Here is a 14,527-nt window from a genome sequence, read left to right as displayed (position 1 = left end):
ATGTCTGTTTTATTCATATCTGTATCCCTGGTAGCTATCAGTATGATTGGAATGAAGTCAATGTGCAACAGATATTTGTTCTGAGGATAAAGAATTGGATAAATTGGTTCAATAATTTAATTATTATTATTTTGGAGCATAATCAGTGAATAATCTTTATTCTCTCTATTCTTTCCATTTAAGTAGCTATCACCATTGCACTTGTACTGCAAGCCAGGCACTATTTTAGACTCTTTGAATAGTCATTTAAGTAAAGCTTAGAAAGTAGGTATTCCAATTTTTATAGGGGAGGAAACTGAGGCTCAGACAGGGTAAGTAACTTTACTAAGTTTGGAAGCAGAATTAGAATTCTCACCCAGGACTCTCCTATGCTTTCTGAATTTCTCTGGCACAGGAGGTGTCACTTTTCAGAAGTTTGATATATTTTGCCAATACTTGTATTTGCTGGACTTCTTCCAGTATCTTCTGGAAGTTGGTTGGAGAAAGAATTCAACTACTCCTCCCAAGCCTGCCTTTTCAGCATGCATGTATGAAAGACAGAGCAAGTGAAACCAGAGATCAATAGGTTCTTAAAGTCAAAGAGCTCAAGGATCCAGCAGGGCCATGAGTTTAACAGCCTGGAATTCAGTGGCTCTTTGGCTGCACATGGGACTCATCTGGGGAACTTTTACAAGTACCGGTGCCCAGGCCCAATTAAACCAAAATCCATGGGGATGGCACCCAGACGTCAGAAGCTTTTAAAGTTTTCCAGGTGAATCCAATGTACATCTAAGCATGAGAAGCATGCTGAAAGAGAATGCTGCAGTCTAACCTGCCAGTCACTCTGATACAACTGATGGAATAAACGAAAGAGAAGCTTGAGAGCCAAGGTGCAGCAGCCGCTGTGACCAAAGGAGACCGTCCTGAAGGCTGATTACGTGTGTGGTCTCTCCCGAAATTCCTTGCAAGGTGCTAGCAACCTCTGATCTAAGAGGCTTCCTAACTAACTCATTACAATCACACAAGGTGTAATTTTTAGCCCAGCATTATTTTTTCTTATATAACAACAGGATATGGTCTTTAGTCCTGACTAATATATGTTCTCAATTTTGGGGTCTCAGAACCCTCAACAATGTCTTAAAAATGGTGTGTTTATTTTTTCAGTTTTGGGGTTATGAAGTTTACAGTCTATAGTTTTGTAATTCTTGATTTGGTGGGGTTCTTGGTTTTTGTTTGTTTCCACATTTGTTTTTAATTATTATTTTCCTTTGTAAAATAAATATCAAGTGAGAAACTGTCAGATATTTTCTCCAAAGGTAACAGGCATTCGTTAATTGCTGCTGAAAGCCCAAATTGATGAAATCTGAGTTTGAGAAAGGCACTCCTGAAGTTCTGCCTCTTTTAAAATATTTTGTGTCTTTAGATATATTTGGAAAACTAAGCATGTGGCACTTGCTCCTCCCACAGGGTATGAAATCTCCCATCTTGTACATGGATTACATCATGTAAATTTAGAAATGACAAAGTGATACACAACCTTTCAGATGTGAAAACCAATTAGTGTTTGTGTGGGGCTAAGCTCTGAGAATAGAATGCTATGACCTAGTTAGCTGTCCAGGAGAAGAAAAGCAGAGATCCAGAGATTGGAACTGTGAAACCGATTCATTTGGAATTAATTTTTCACATTACAAAAGGGTCCATCAAAGGGTTCCCTTAAATAGAAAGCTTGCCTAGTGCACTTAGAATGCAATTCAACTTATAAAAGTTGAATATGTTATAAAATTTTAATTTACACATAGTTTTTCCAGAATGCAGCAATTGTGTAAGATGATAACACCATGAAACTGATGCTCCCAGGAGAAAGGAGAGAAGGAGCAGTGAGGGGCTCATGTCCACTCGCGGCTGTGCAGCAGGATGTTTAACCAGTATCAACCATAGTGTGGTGTCTCCTCCTCCACCACCGAAGGGCAGATACTCCCCTTTTTAGTCTACCACCTCTCCTACACGCTTCTTTGTACTGAAACTTCCCTCAGGCTCCTTCAATGTTCACTTTTCTTCCAATCACGTTTTCATCTTCAATTTATTTCTTTGGCAGGGCACCACAATCAGCAGTTTCAACCCATGGCTCCAACTCTCTCTCTCTCACTCTCTCTCTCTGTCTCTTTCTCTCTGTCTCTCTCTCTCTCTCACACACACACACAAAGTTAGCCCCCAGTCCATATGTCCAAACTTGCCTGCTCTGCTTCCTTTGTCACATCTTTAACTCCTCTCCTTTGAGTCCCAGCTTCCCCATCCCTTAATTCACTTAACCCTCTACTACCAGCTGTAATCTTCCTTCTGTAGACCTCCAATTATTATCACTACCCTACTTTAAAACTGCCAATAATTCCACATTGCCTCTAAAATTAAGTGAAGTTGTCATCCCGAATCCAAAAAGACCAGTGAAACACATTTCCAGTTTTACTTCCCACTGAACATCAGATGTTCCATTGTTTCTAGACAGTGTTTCCCGTCACTTCTCTTCTCAAAAAATGTACTAGAGTTTTTGGAATTGTGGAAAGTACTTTTCTATATTTTGGTATTTTTGGTATTTCCCAGTGCCTAGTGAGGTGCTACTGATGTTTAGTGTGGGGGGCCAGTGTGTTGAATTTCCTACAATATTTGGACAATCCCACAAAATAAAGAATTATCCTGGGCAAAATAGCAATAGCATCCCTTGTGACATACACTGTAGACAAACTAGAAGTTTCTATTTCCCATACACACCCCATTTTTAACTGTCAGCCTATTCCTCTATCCTATTTTTTAACCTCAACAGTCTCACCCAACCTTATCAAAATATTCATCAGCGTTCAGTAATATCTCATTCAGCTTGATCACTGTGTCATGAGAGAGCCTTTTCTGGGCCTAACTCCTCCTCACTCATGCCTTACCAAAGGCCACAGCAGTTTGTACCACTTTATGCGTTTATGTTGTTTGTCTTGCATTATGATTATTTATTTTTAATTCCCCATTATCTCATAAATACTTCAAGGGCAGAAATTTTCTTTTGTTTTTTCTTCCTGTTGCCTACAATATCTCATATATAATTGAACTGCAGGTGGTGAATATTAAATGTTTTTATCTATAATAAATTAGAGGAATCATTAGTTGGGTTATGGGTACCCTGCTTTGTGTTTCTGAAATCTGAGTAAAACTGTGGCACTCGGAGTTTTTGACCCTTACTTTCCTGTCAAGTTCAAATTTGTTTTTGTCCAAAAATAATGAACCACCAGTTAATTCAAATTTCTTTCCATCCCACCCCCCACTATTAGGGCATTAACTCTCTGCCTATTTCTTTTTTTTTCTTTTATAAGAACTTTCATTGAGATATAATTGACATACAATAAACTGCATGTATTTAAAATGTACAATTTGATTTTTTTCTTATTAGTAATGTATATAAGCCAATCCCAATCTCCCAATTCCTCTCCTCCCCCCACCCCCCACACTTTCCCCACTTGGTGTCTATATGTTTGTTCTCTACATCTGTGTCTTGCCTATTTCTTTTTAATAAGCAAAAGAATAGAATTTGGGTGCTGGAAATGTGTGTGAGGAGAGATGGCACTGACACATTCATTCCCAGGGTGTTTAAAAAGGGGAGATTTCTTTGAGTTGAGGTAGTTGAGAAAGGTTTCATTGAAGAGAGAGATGATGGAAATATAATTCAGGTATAAAGAGAACAGGATGAACAAACATGAAATAATGACCATGAAATTTTTTTCCTCTTTTTAAAAAGAATAGTCATCCTTTTCCCAATGATCTGTAATAGTAGTTCTTTCACAGATCAAAGATCTATATTTAGATAGGTCTGTTTACAGTTTTTCTATTCTATTCCATTGGGATATTTGTTTATCCCTGTGTCAGTTGCATACTGTTTTAATTATAATAGCATTATTAAACTCTTGATTTCTGGTAAGGCACATCCCATCTTGACTATTCTTGATTATTCTTGACTTTTTCTCTTCCATATAAATTTTATAATCAGCTTGCATTTTTCACAAAAACATAAGACTTTGATTATAGGTATTTTAAGCCTATAAATCAATATGGGAAAATATGATAGCTTTTTGATTTTGAGTCTCCCTTGCCATGAACATAGTATTTATTATATTTATGTAGGTGTTCTTTCATATCTTTTAGTAAGATTTTGTAATCTTCTCTGTGAGGTTCTTATACCTTTTGTCATGTTGATTGTTGCATTCATTGCGATTGCTGAAATAATTTTAATTCACTGCTACCATATTATTTTATTCTTTCTGGGTTTCTTCTCACTCTGTCCTTTTCCTGTCTTCCTTTGGATTATTTGAATAGGCACTCTGGTTTTCTATTCCTCAGTGGGTACCCTAGAAACTTTAACACATTAAACTTAATAAATTTTATGTTAATATAATTGTCCTACTTCCAAACAAAAGAGAGATCTTAGAGAATTTTAGTTTCATTCATTCCCTCCCAAATTATATATTTCTGTCCATTATTTTATTTTCATCATGATTTTCCTAATTCCACAACTTAGATATTATTTTATTGTTTTACACAGCTATGGTTTATTTAGACTTACTCAAATATACTGTTTCATTATTCATTGTGCTTCCATTTTACACCTTATTCCTAGATCACTTTCCTTTTCCTCAAATGCATCTTTAAAAAATTCCTTTAACATAACTCTGTTAGAAATAAACATCTGAAAACACCTTTATTTTCCCTCTTTTCTTGAAAGATATTTTAGTGGATATGGGATTTAAGTTGTTTAATTATTTTCCCCTGCACCTTTGAGATGCTTTTTCACATCTTTGTTGTTGTTGCTGCTGTTAAAATATCACCTGTGAATCTAATTGTTATTTCTTTTATTTTCAATCTGCCCTTTCTGATTGCTGTTAGAATTTCTCTTTGTCTTTGGTATTGTACAGTTTAACTATGTTGTATACAGGTATGGATTTATTTGTATTTATCTTGCTTTGAATTTACAGAAGAATCTGAAGATTGATATATTTCATAAATTTTGGATAATTCTCAGTCACTACTTCTTCTAATAGGTCTTTACCCCATCTTCTTTATTCTTTCTTTATGGAATTCTAATTAGATGTATTTTAGATCTTCTCACTCTATTTTCCACATTTGTCACTCTCTCTTTTTTTATATTTTCCACCCTTTACTTTCTTTCTGCTGCTTTCTGGTAATTTCTTCAAATCTATCCAGTACACTTGGTAGCTGAATCTAATATGCTGTTCTCTTCATTGCATTTCTAATTCAATTCATTTCTGATATCTATTCCAATTCTAGAAATTGTATAGTTTTTGCAATTTGACTATACTTTTTTGAAAATCGGTTTCTTCTACACACTTCTAAATTATTTCTTCTTTTCACACACAATTATTTTATATTCTATTAATATATCTGAATATCTGCTCTTTATATATCTGAATTTTTTAGATATAATTCAGATAACAATTTAGATATAAAACTATATGTAGTTTTATTGTTTCTGATCATGCTTGCTCCTTGTTTCACCATGTATTTAGAAATTTTTGTTTCTGTTGTAGCTCATATTCCTTGGAACTGTATCACTGGCACTTTTTTGACCCTTATTTAGTATAAGGTACTTCACAGATGATTTGCTCTTGCTCTTTCTGGTTACCTAGGGACACTAACCCACAGGACCACTTTAAAACTTCAACTTGGAGTTTTTCATAAAACACATGTAGCGATATTTTTGTTTTAAAACTTGCATGTGTATGGGCTTGTGGATGGGACTTCTCAGGGTAAATATTTCATTTTTTCATTTTTCTCAGTTTACCTGGAGCCAAGGATGACAGAGCAATCATCCTCTGTATCTTCCTGTGTAGAACGGATTTTATTATTCTTGGCTCACCATATCTCGGTATTGTCCTTGGAAGATTTCAGCTTTGTACAATTGTTTATTATCTGACCTCACACCTGGCTTGAGTCCATGCTATTCTCCCCATGTAGTCCAATAAAATTCAAGTTTTAGGCCCACAAGAATCAGTAGGACAGTTTCTTCATGGCACTTACATCTGCCTGGAAGTAGAGTTTTAGCCAATCACTTACTTTTTTATTGGTATCTACACTAAATTGTAAACATCATGAGAGCATGAACTTCTCTCCTTTTTGATGCTGTGTCTCCAGTACAGGGTCTGATAGGTGCTAAATACCTATTTGTGGAATGAATGAACGATCATGATAGGTCTCACATTATTCCCTTTAATCCTCACAACGATCTTATGAAGTAGGCCTCCTGGTTTCCATTTTTCAGGTAAGACAAACTGAGATTCCAACGATTTAAGTAATCTGAATGAAACTGTATAGTGGGAAAGTGGTCATTAATAGTTGAATCTGGGCCTATCTGGTAGTGTTTCCATTACACTGTGCTGTCTCTGGAGACTATGCTTGGCCAACATGTTTGAACCACCTTTAAGAAGCAGAAACTTCTAACCTCTGGTTTGGGCTTTGAAGATAATCGGCAGGGAGCTATCCAGAGTCCTGAACTACCTCCCTCAAAAGCTCTGTCGGCTTCAATGGAACATAGCGCACTCTCAGTTTATGGCCAATACAGCCTTTGATTGAAGGAAAAATATCCCTTCTCACTCTGACTACCTCTGATACTAGCCACTTTACCTCAGCTTATGCCTGCTCATAACAGATCTTTATAATTAGCTGCACTGATATACACCTAACCTGAACAAAACAAATTCCACATCCGCTACCTCATTCACCAGCAGGCCCTGGCCTAACCCTGCCCTCTTTCTCTTTAATCACATCTCTGGAAACCAGCCTCACTCCCTGGCTACATTTTTAGAAGCAGCAAAACTAATCAGAACATATAAAAAGATAAACTTCTTCCTTCTAAATATTTGGGGACCAGTTTTGAAGATAACGCTAGTATGATTTCTTTATTGAATTAAGTACATTGTAAAACCAGACATTTTTCTCATTAAATGTACTCTCTACTACAGTAGTCAATTGAATTCACTGAATTAAAGAAAAAAAGAACCTTTCAGCTGACGTTTTTGTTCAACAAAAATCTTATCCGGTGATGAGGGTTTCATGAGTTTTTCAGTCCTGGAAATGCAGAGAAACACTGCACTTTCACTCCTAAACACAATGGAGGCCCAGAATCTTTTAGCTGATTCTACATAGAAATAATTTTAAGATTTTTAAATTTAAGAAAATAATAAAAAGATAGCATCTTTGGCTTTCTGAACTGTTTTTTACTTGTTAAACATTGTTGATTTAAAATATCATGTCTAATGTTTACAAAAGAACTCAGTGTGTATCAGAGCATCACATTAATACCTCATCCTCAATTCAGCAATGTCTTCTGAGCTTGTAGGGAGTTGCCTCACTTGACTTAAGTTCTATGGGACTTGCTCACATTTATTGTATAATGAGGGGAGTAAGACATTGCTTGCCTAATCTAGAGACAAAACAACTTTTTTCCTCAGGACAGTTATCACCTCTGGGATGTATAATTTTTGTGACACTCACTTGCTGAAGGTTAGTTATCAAGCTCATTAAGGATCTGTGCTGGAAAAATACAAAAGTCAAAGGAGAGCAGCTGGAATCTAAGCAAGTGCCATGATGCCTGTCAGTTGCCTTTTATCTCTTTCTTTTTAAGCTCAAATCTGCCCATAAATTTTTTCTAATTAACAAAAGCATAAAATTTCTTAATGTCATGGGGTATGGGGTTGAGAGAGAAAATATATAGCTACTCATGTTGATATGAGGGTGTGAAAGTACTTGTTAAACCTCCTCATTATGTCCCTGAATGTCATCTAGTAAAGAGGGAAAATTAAAGAAAGTGGAGAGGGGTCTTGTAGGAAGTTAAAACTATTTCCATGAAGGTCAAAAAATAAGCATATCCATCTATTTATATTTCCACAAAACTTCTTCACCCCAGCCCTAGGTACCATACCCAGAAAGCACTGTAGTGAAATAAGAAAACAATTCCAGATGCACACATACATACAAAAAGTGAGAGGAAGACAGAAGACTGTAAACTGATTGTTCGTGCCCTCTGCATCTCATGCTGCCGATATCTTACAAATTATCAAAACCGGGAAAAGTCTGTTCTGAAATGCGATAGGGCTCAATGTAAGAACTTCCTTTCAGCTAATGTGGACAGTTGTGTTACAGCAGTTGTGTTAGTAGCCCTTTTCTAGTTGCCTTGCTCTCTAGCGCCACCTAGCAATAAATCGACAAAGCACGGGTGAGACCTTCTGCGCTCTGCTGTACTGAGGAGAGAGGCTTAGATTTCACTGAAGAGAGGGGTTCAGCCTTAAAGTTAGGAGCATGTGAAAAATGTCAATTCTTTCCTTCAGTTCCTTGACTTTAAAACCACCCGTAGTTTGAAACAGGCTTTCTCCATGAAAAATGTAAAAGAAAGAACATCAAACAAAATATTCTGTTCAGAAGAGGAAGTGATGAAAAACAGGAAATTAATAAAAGTGAAGATATGAGAAGAGCCGTATGTGTGTAAAATTGGCACCTTTTTTATAAGCTTTAAGGACCTGAATTATTGTCAAGCGTAAAAGATTTGCATGAAAAGAGTGAGCGAGTGACATTCGTAGGTTACAACATATGCACTTGAGACAGGGGAAAGATGCAGCTCTCGCCACGGCTACCCTGATGCTGTAATCTAGTGTTCTTTTCTGTCCTTCAGCAGTGCTTATTAGCAACCTAAAATGGGCTTCCTCCTAACCCGAAGGGCGAGCCAGGGTGCATTTCCCTCTTCAAGCATTTTGTAATACTAATTAACTAACTCCCAGCCACAGGAAGGGAACCTGCAAAGATTCGCCCAAGGCAAACTGCTAAATAAATGGTGACAGATTTCTCAGTTTTCAATTAGATGAAATATTGGGACAACAAATAGCCTGACTTTCTAACGATAAGAGTTTTATGAGTTTTTCATTCCTGGAAACGAAGAGAAACCCTGGTCCTTTCTCCATTCATAACCAAAACGAGGACCCGGACCCACTCTTGCCTTCATCAAAGCACACAGACTCTGCCTTTGGCGGTGATTTTTGTGCACGACTGATAGTGAGACCTAGTCCGAAAAAGCTTGCTTCTGAGACTGCTGCTGCTCTACTGAGATGTCTGTCAGGACACAGTACAGGGACCAGAGAGAACAACTGGCCCAATTAAATCTGTACAGGCAGCCCTGTGCGCTGTTCAGCAGCCCTGACTCCAGCTCGGGCCCCACCCTGCTCCCTCCTGACTCCAGTGTTTGTGCTTGAAATCTCTTGCTAGCATGGCAACTGTTGCTATGTTTGCAGTAATAAGAAGTGGGTGATGCTGGTGTCTCTGTAATGCTTCAGATACAAGAGCAGTGATTTCTAAATAGATTTCTGAAGCTGCTCTTACAATGGCACTGCACAGTTTAACAGGTTTAATTCCTCATAGATTTTTTTTCTTCTTTTAACCTTTACCACCTTCCAGGTGGACTGCATCTAACCCTCATACAATGCACAAACGGCAGCATCCTTCCTTCTGCTTGCCAGTATTTGAAACAGGAAATTTCTTGTTAGAGAAGATATTTCACAAGTCATTGTTTCTTATTATCTCCTTGAAAACCATGAGATTGAGTTTTTCTTGGTATTTAAGTAAGCAGTTAAGACAGCCTGAAAAAATCATGGAGCCAGGGGAAAAAAGTTCCTGTGTTAACCAAAGTGGAAGGAAAAACATCCACCATTAATATTTGTGATATTATCTGAGCGTTTTCTATCAATAAGCAGATGTTTTTAAGGCCTCAATTGCAAAAAAGTACGAAAAATGCACTGGTGGAATATGTTTATCACCTCTTTCATCCTTATCCAAAGAGACAACAAAAAAAATTAAATCCTCTATTTTGGGCCTTAATCAGGGACCTATTTGCCAACCAGTGTTTATGGCCCCCCTGCATGTCCCTGGATGCTAACATAGCCTAGGCCCTAGGAGAGACATGACAGAGATAAAGCTGTGTGCACTGATGGCAATGTTAACTGGTCAAAAAAGCAAGAGAAGACACATTGTGTGTTTTGATCACTTACTATGTTCCAGACACCATTGAACACTTTTCTGTATGCCAGTCATATCGCTGACTTATCACAGTTCTTCTATAAGTTAGGAGTTATTTTTCAGTATTCTACAAATGAGAAGACTAGAGCACAGAAAGGATAAATGATCTTCTCAAGGCTTTGCAACTAGTAAACAGCAGGGCCAAGATTGAACCTAGATCAGCCTGTCTCCAAAGCTTATGATCTTTTCACTACTTGTTGAGCTGCTGCAGTGTGAGACAGAGGGCTGCCCTCATACTAATCAGCCGTGTGGCATGGGCAAGTCCCTTCCTGCCCTGGGTTTCAGGATTCTCATATATTCTGAGGCACGTGAATTGGACCTTGCTATCCAAGTTGTGGCCCATAGACCAGCAGCTTCAGCATCACCTAGGGGCTTGTTAGAAATTAAGACTCCCAGGCCCCACACAGGCCTACTAAATCACAATCTACATTTTAACAACATTTTAACAGGTGACTTGTGAGTGTACAATAAAATTTAAGAAGCACAGGACTTACCAATCTCTGTGGACACTTCTAGCTCTAGTGTATTTAGAATTTTGTCCACCATCTCTATATTTCTAGATCCTACCCCTTCTTCAAGGTTGCATCACCTTTCCCTACAAGCATTCCTGATTCCATCCATATAGTAGATGGAAAGATTTTTCTCTCTCCTAAGAAAAATTTCATTTACCTTAACTCACTTTCTACTTAGTATCACGTCTGTGTTGTATAAGTTCCTCAAGGGGGATGCCTATTCATATGAAATAATTTTATACTTGCAGTACCAACTGGTATAGTCCATTATACTAAAGAAAATATGTTGAAAGAAATGTTGAATGAATCATTATCTGAATTTCATTACAGATATCATGTAGTGCTCCAATTGCAAGATCCCCATATTATTCATTATAAATATGTCAAGGCAAGTACATTCCAACTTGCAAACAGCACATATAAGAGCAGTTTTCAAACTTCCTCACCCACCCCCACCTTTTTAACACACAAACGCACGGAAGATTCAATGAAGGCCAAACTCAGCTCCAAAATCACCTCCTCTTGGAAGTCTCCCTGGATACCCTCAATTGGCTAGATACACATTGTGTTTATTGTCCTCTTATACTGTGCATATCCCGTCAGAGTCAGAAACTGTATTATAATAATTATAGTTGTTTCAGCTGCCCCCCTACACACAGACACACACACACACACACACACACATTATACACTTCACGAGGTGAGGAATTGCGTCTTTCATCTTCATATTCTTAATATCTATCACAGTGTTTGGCACATAGTAAGTGGTAGGTGCATATATCTTAAGTGAATGAATGATTGGCTCAATCAATGCAAATCTTTTGACTGACTCTAAAGTCTATATTTTGTTCCACATTAGGGTCCATTGAAACTAAAAACATGGAGAAGCACGGTTCTGTGGTGAGATTGAAGTATTTGTTTTAGCCACACTGGCAATCCCTACCAATATGTCACTTTAACTCAGTGTCACATGAGCTAGTCATCCAGGCACATGAGCCCTGAGACATAGGAACTTGAGTGCCTTTTAGACACCCCAAGTTTGAAAATTGAAGCATTTTTTGTTTTCTTTCCTCTCTTAGTAAGTCAGTCATCCATTTTACAGAGTGCCTACATTGTACCAGGAGTTTTCATGGAGTTTTTTCTCCATCTTGGAGATGTCAAGAGGAATACATAGTACAATTTTTCCTCCTTTTAAATAGTCTAGTATGGAAAATAGATCCCAGATGTATTTATAATATAATGGGATATATACAGTAATGGGCTTAAGACTCTTAGGTCATGTAAACACAGCAGGAGGTATTTCTGAGAGTATGGAGAGACATGCCATTGGCCTTGAGGTATGTCCAGCAGGTTGCCCATTTGTCCTCCTCTGGAAAGGACAGTGAATTGGAGAGTAAGAAGATCACTAGCTGTGGATTGCCAGGCAACGAATCCATACTGACGAGGAACTGAAAACAGAATAAAATAAGGAAAGCTGGTGGGGCACACACTCATTAGTGGCATATGGTATAAATTTAAAGAGAATTGGTTGCCAGATGGCAGAGAAGGAAGACCCTGAGCTCATCTCCTCCCATGAACATACCAAAATTACAACTACTTACAAAGCAACTTTCTATGAGAACAACCTGAAGAATAGAAAAGAAGGTTTTCCACAACTAAAAATATAAAGAAGAAACCATAATGAGATAGGGAGGAGGGATGGAGACATGGTATAGTGAAGACCAAAACCCTCAGGTAGGCGACTGACAAACAGGAGGATAATCACAATTGCAGACATTCTCCTCAAGAAGCAAGAAATCCAAGCCCCACACCAGGTTCCCCAGCCCAGGGGTCCTATACTGGGAAGATGAACCCCAGAATGTCTTGTTTTGAAGGCCAGTGAAGCTTGCATATGGAGCCAGGGGGCTATAGGAAACAGACACTCTGCTCTTAAAGGGCATGCACAAAATCTCATATACCCCAAGTCCCAACACAGAGGCAGTAAATAATTTACAAGGAACCTAGGAACCTGGGTCAGACACACTTACTTATCATGGAGAACCTCCCAGAGAGACAGGAAGCAACTGGAACTCCCCCTGGTGACATAGATGCAAGCAGCTGCTCTTTTTCAAAGTTCATTCTACCAGAAGGACACTGGTACTGACAAGCAGCATTTTGGAGTTCTCCCTCTAGTCAATAAGTGCCAGACTTGCCAGCAGGTCAGCACCAGCCCAAGGACCCCCCAAACCACACAGTCTGCTACACTGGAACATAGCCCTGCCCACCAGTGGGCTGGCAGCAAGTAGGGCTGAGTGCTAGCCCCACCAGTGCACCCAGAGTAGTCAGCCATGCCACAATAGAAGAGTCCATGCAGCCTACATAGAGGGCACCCCTAGAGCATTTGGTGACCAGAAGGGAGTGTGCTGCTTGGCCTCATAGGATGTCTCACACATAAGACCACTTCTCCAAGATCAGGAAATGTAACTGAACTACCCAATGCATAGAAATAAAAACAGAGAATTAGGCAAAATGAGAAGTTGAGGAATATGTTCCAAACAAGGGAACAAGACAAAACCTCAGGAAAAGAACAAAACAAAGTGGAGATAAGTAGTATACCTGATAAAGAACTGAAAGTAATGATCAAGAATTCAAGGTAATTCAAGGTAATGATGCTCAACAACTTGGGAGAAGAATGGGTGAACGTGGTGAGAAGTTTAACATAAAGTTAGAAAATATAAAGAGCCAAACAGAGTCAAAGAGTACAATAACTGAAGTTAAAAATCCACTAGAAGGGGTCAAAAGTAAATTAGATGATGGAGAGGAATGGATCAGTGAATGGGAAGAAAGAGTAGTGGAAATCATCTAAGCTGCACAGAAAAAAGAAAAAAGAATTTTAAAAATGAGGAGAGTTTAAGAGAACTCCAGGACATCAAACATACTGACATTCATACTTTAGTGGTCCCAGAAGAAGAGGAGAGACAGAAAGGGGCAGAGAATTTCTTTGAAGAAATAATAGCTGGAAACTTCCCTAACCTGGGAAAGAAAACAGACATCTAAGTCCAGGAAGCACCAAGAGTCCAAAACAAGATGAGCACAAAGAGCTCCACACAAAGACACATTATACACAAAAAAACTAAAATTAAAGATAGAGAGAGAATCTCAAAAGCAGCAAGAGAAAGCAACTAGTGACATATAAGGGAACTCCAAGAAAACTATCAGCTGACTTTTCAGTGGAAACTTTACAAGCCAGAAGGAAATGACATAATATATGCAAAGTGATGAAAGGTCTAACGTATATATATGAAACATTCCATCCAAAAGCAGCAGAATGCACCTTCTTTTCAAGTACACATGGAACACTCTCAAGGATAGATCCTATGCTAGGCTACAAAACAAGTCTTAATAAATTTAAGAAGATTGAAATCATATCAAGTATCTTTTCTCACCACAAAGGTGTGACAATAGAAATCAACTACAAGAAAAGAAAAAAATAAACTACAAAAAACAAACATGTGGAGGCTAAACAATATGCTACTAAACAAACAACTGGTCACTGAAGACATCAAAGAGGAAATCAAAAAATACACGGAGCCAAATGGAAATGGAAACACAATGATACAAGCCTACTTCAGGAAACAAGAAAATCTCAACCTAACATTACACTTAAAGAAACCGGAAAAAGAAGAAAAAAACCTAATTCCAAAGTTAGTAGAAGGAAGGAAATCATAAAGATCAGAGCACAAATAAGTGAAATAGAGAGTTTTTTAAAAAAATGGAAAATATCAATGAAACTAAGAGCTGATTCTTTGAAAGATCAACAAAAATTGATAAACCTTTAGCCAAATTCATCAAAGAGAGAGGATCCAAATAAATAAAATCTGAAATGAAAGAGAAGTTACAACCAGCACCACAGAAATACAAACAATTAAACACCAATAAAGTGG

General features: G+C 37.9%; 1 protein-coding gene across 1 annotated transcript in view; it reads left to right on the top strand.

Annotated features, from left to right (window-relative positions):
* TNNI3K (TNNI3 interacting kinase) overlaps positions 1-14,527 on the top strand; it is a 280,990-nt gene that overhangs the window by 230,273 nt on the left and 36,190 nt on the right. The window lies entirely within an intron of this gene.

The sequence above is a fragment of the Hippopotamus amphibius genome, chromosome 1 (genome assembly GCF_030028045.1).
Source record: "Hippopotamus amphibius kiboko isolate mHipAmp2 chromosome 1, mHipAmp2.hap2, whole genome shotgun sequence".
In the NCBI taxonomy this organism is placed as follows: domain Eukaryota; kingdom Metazoa; phylum Chordata; class Mammalia; order Artiodactyla; family Hippopotamidae; genus Hippopotamus; species Hippopotamus amphibius.
This window is presented reverse-complemented; position numbering and strand designations above follow the sequence as displayed.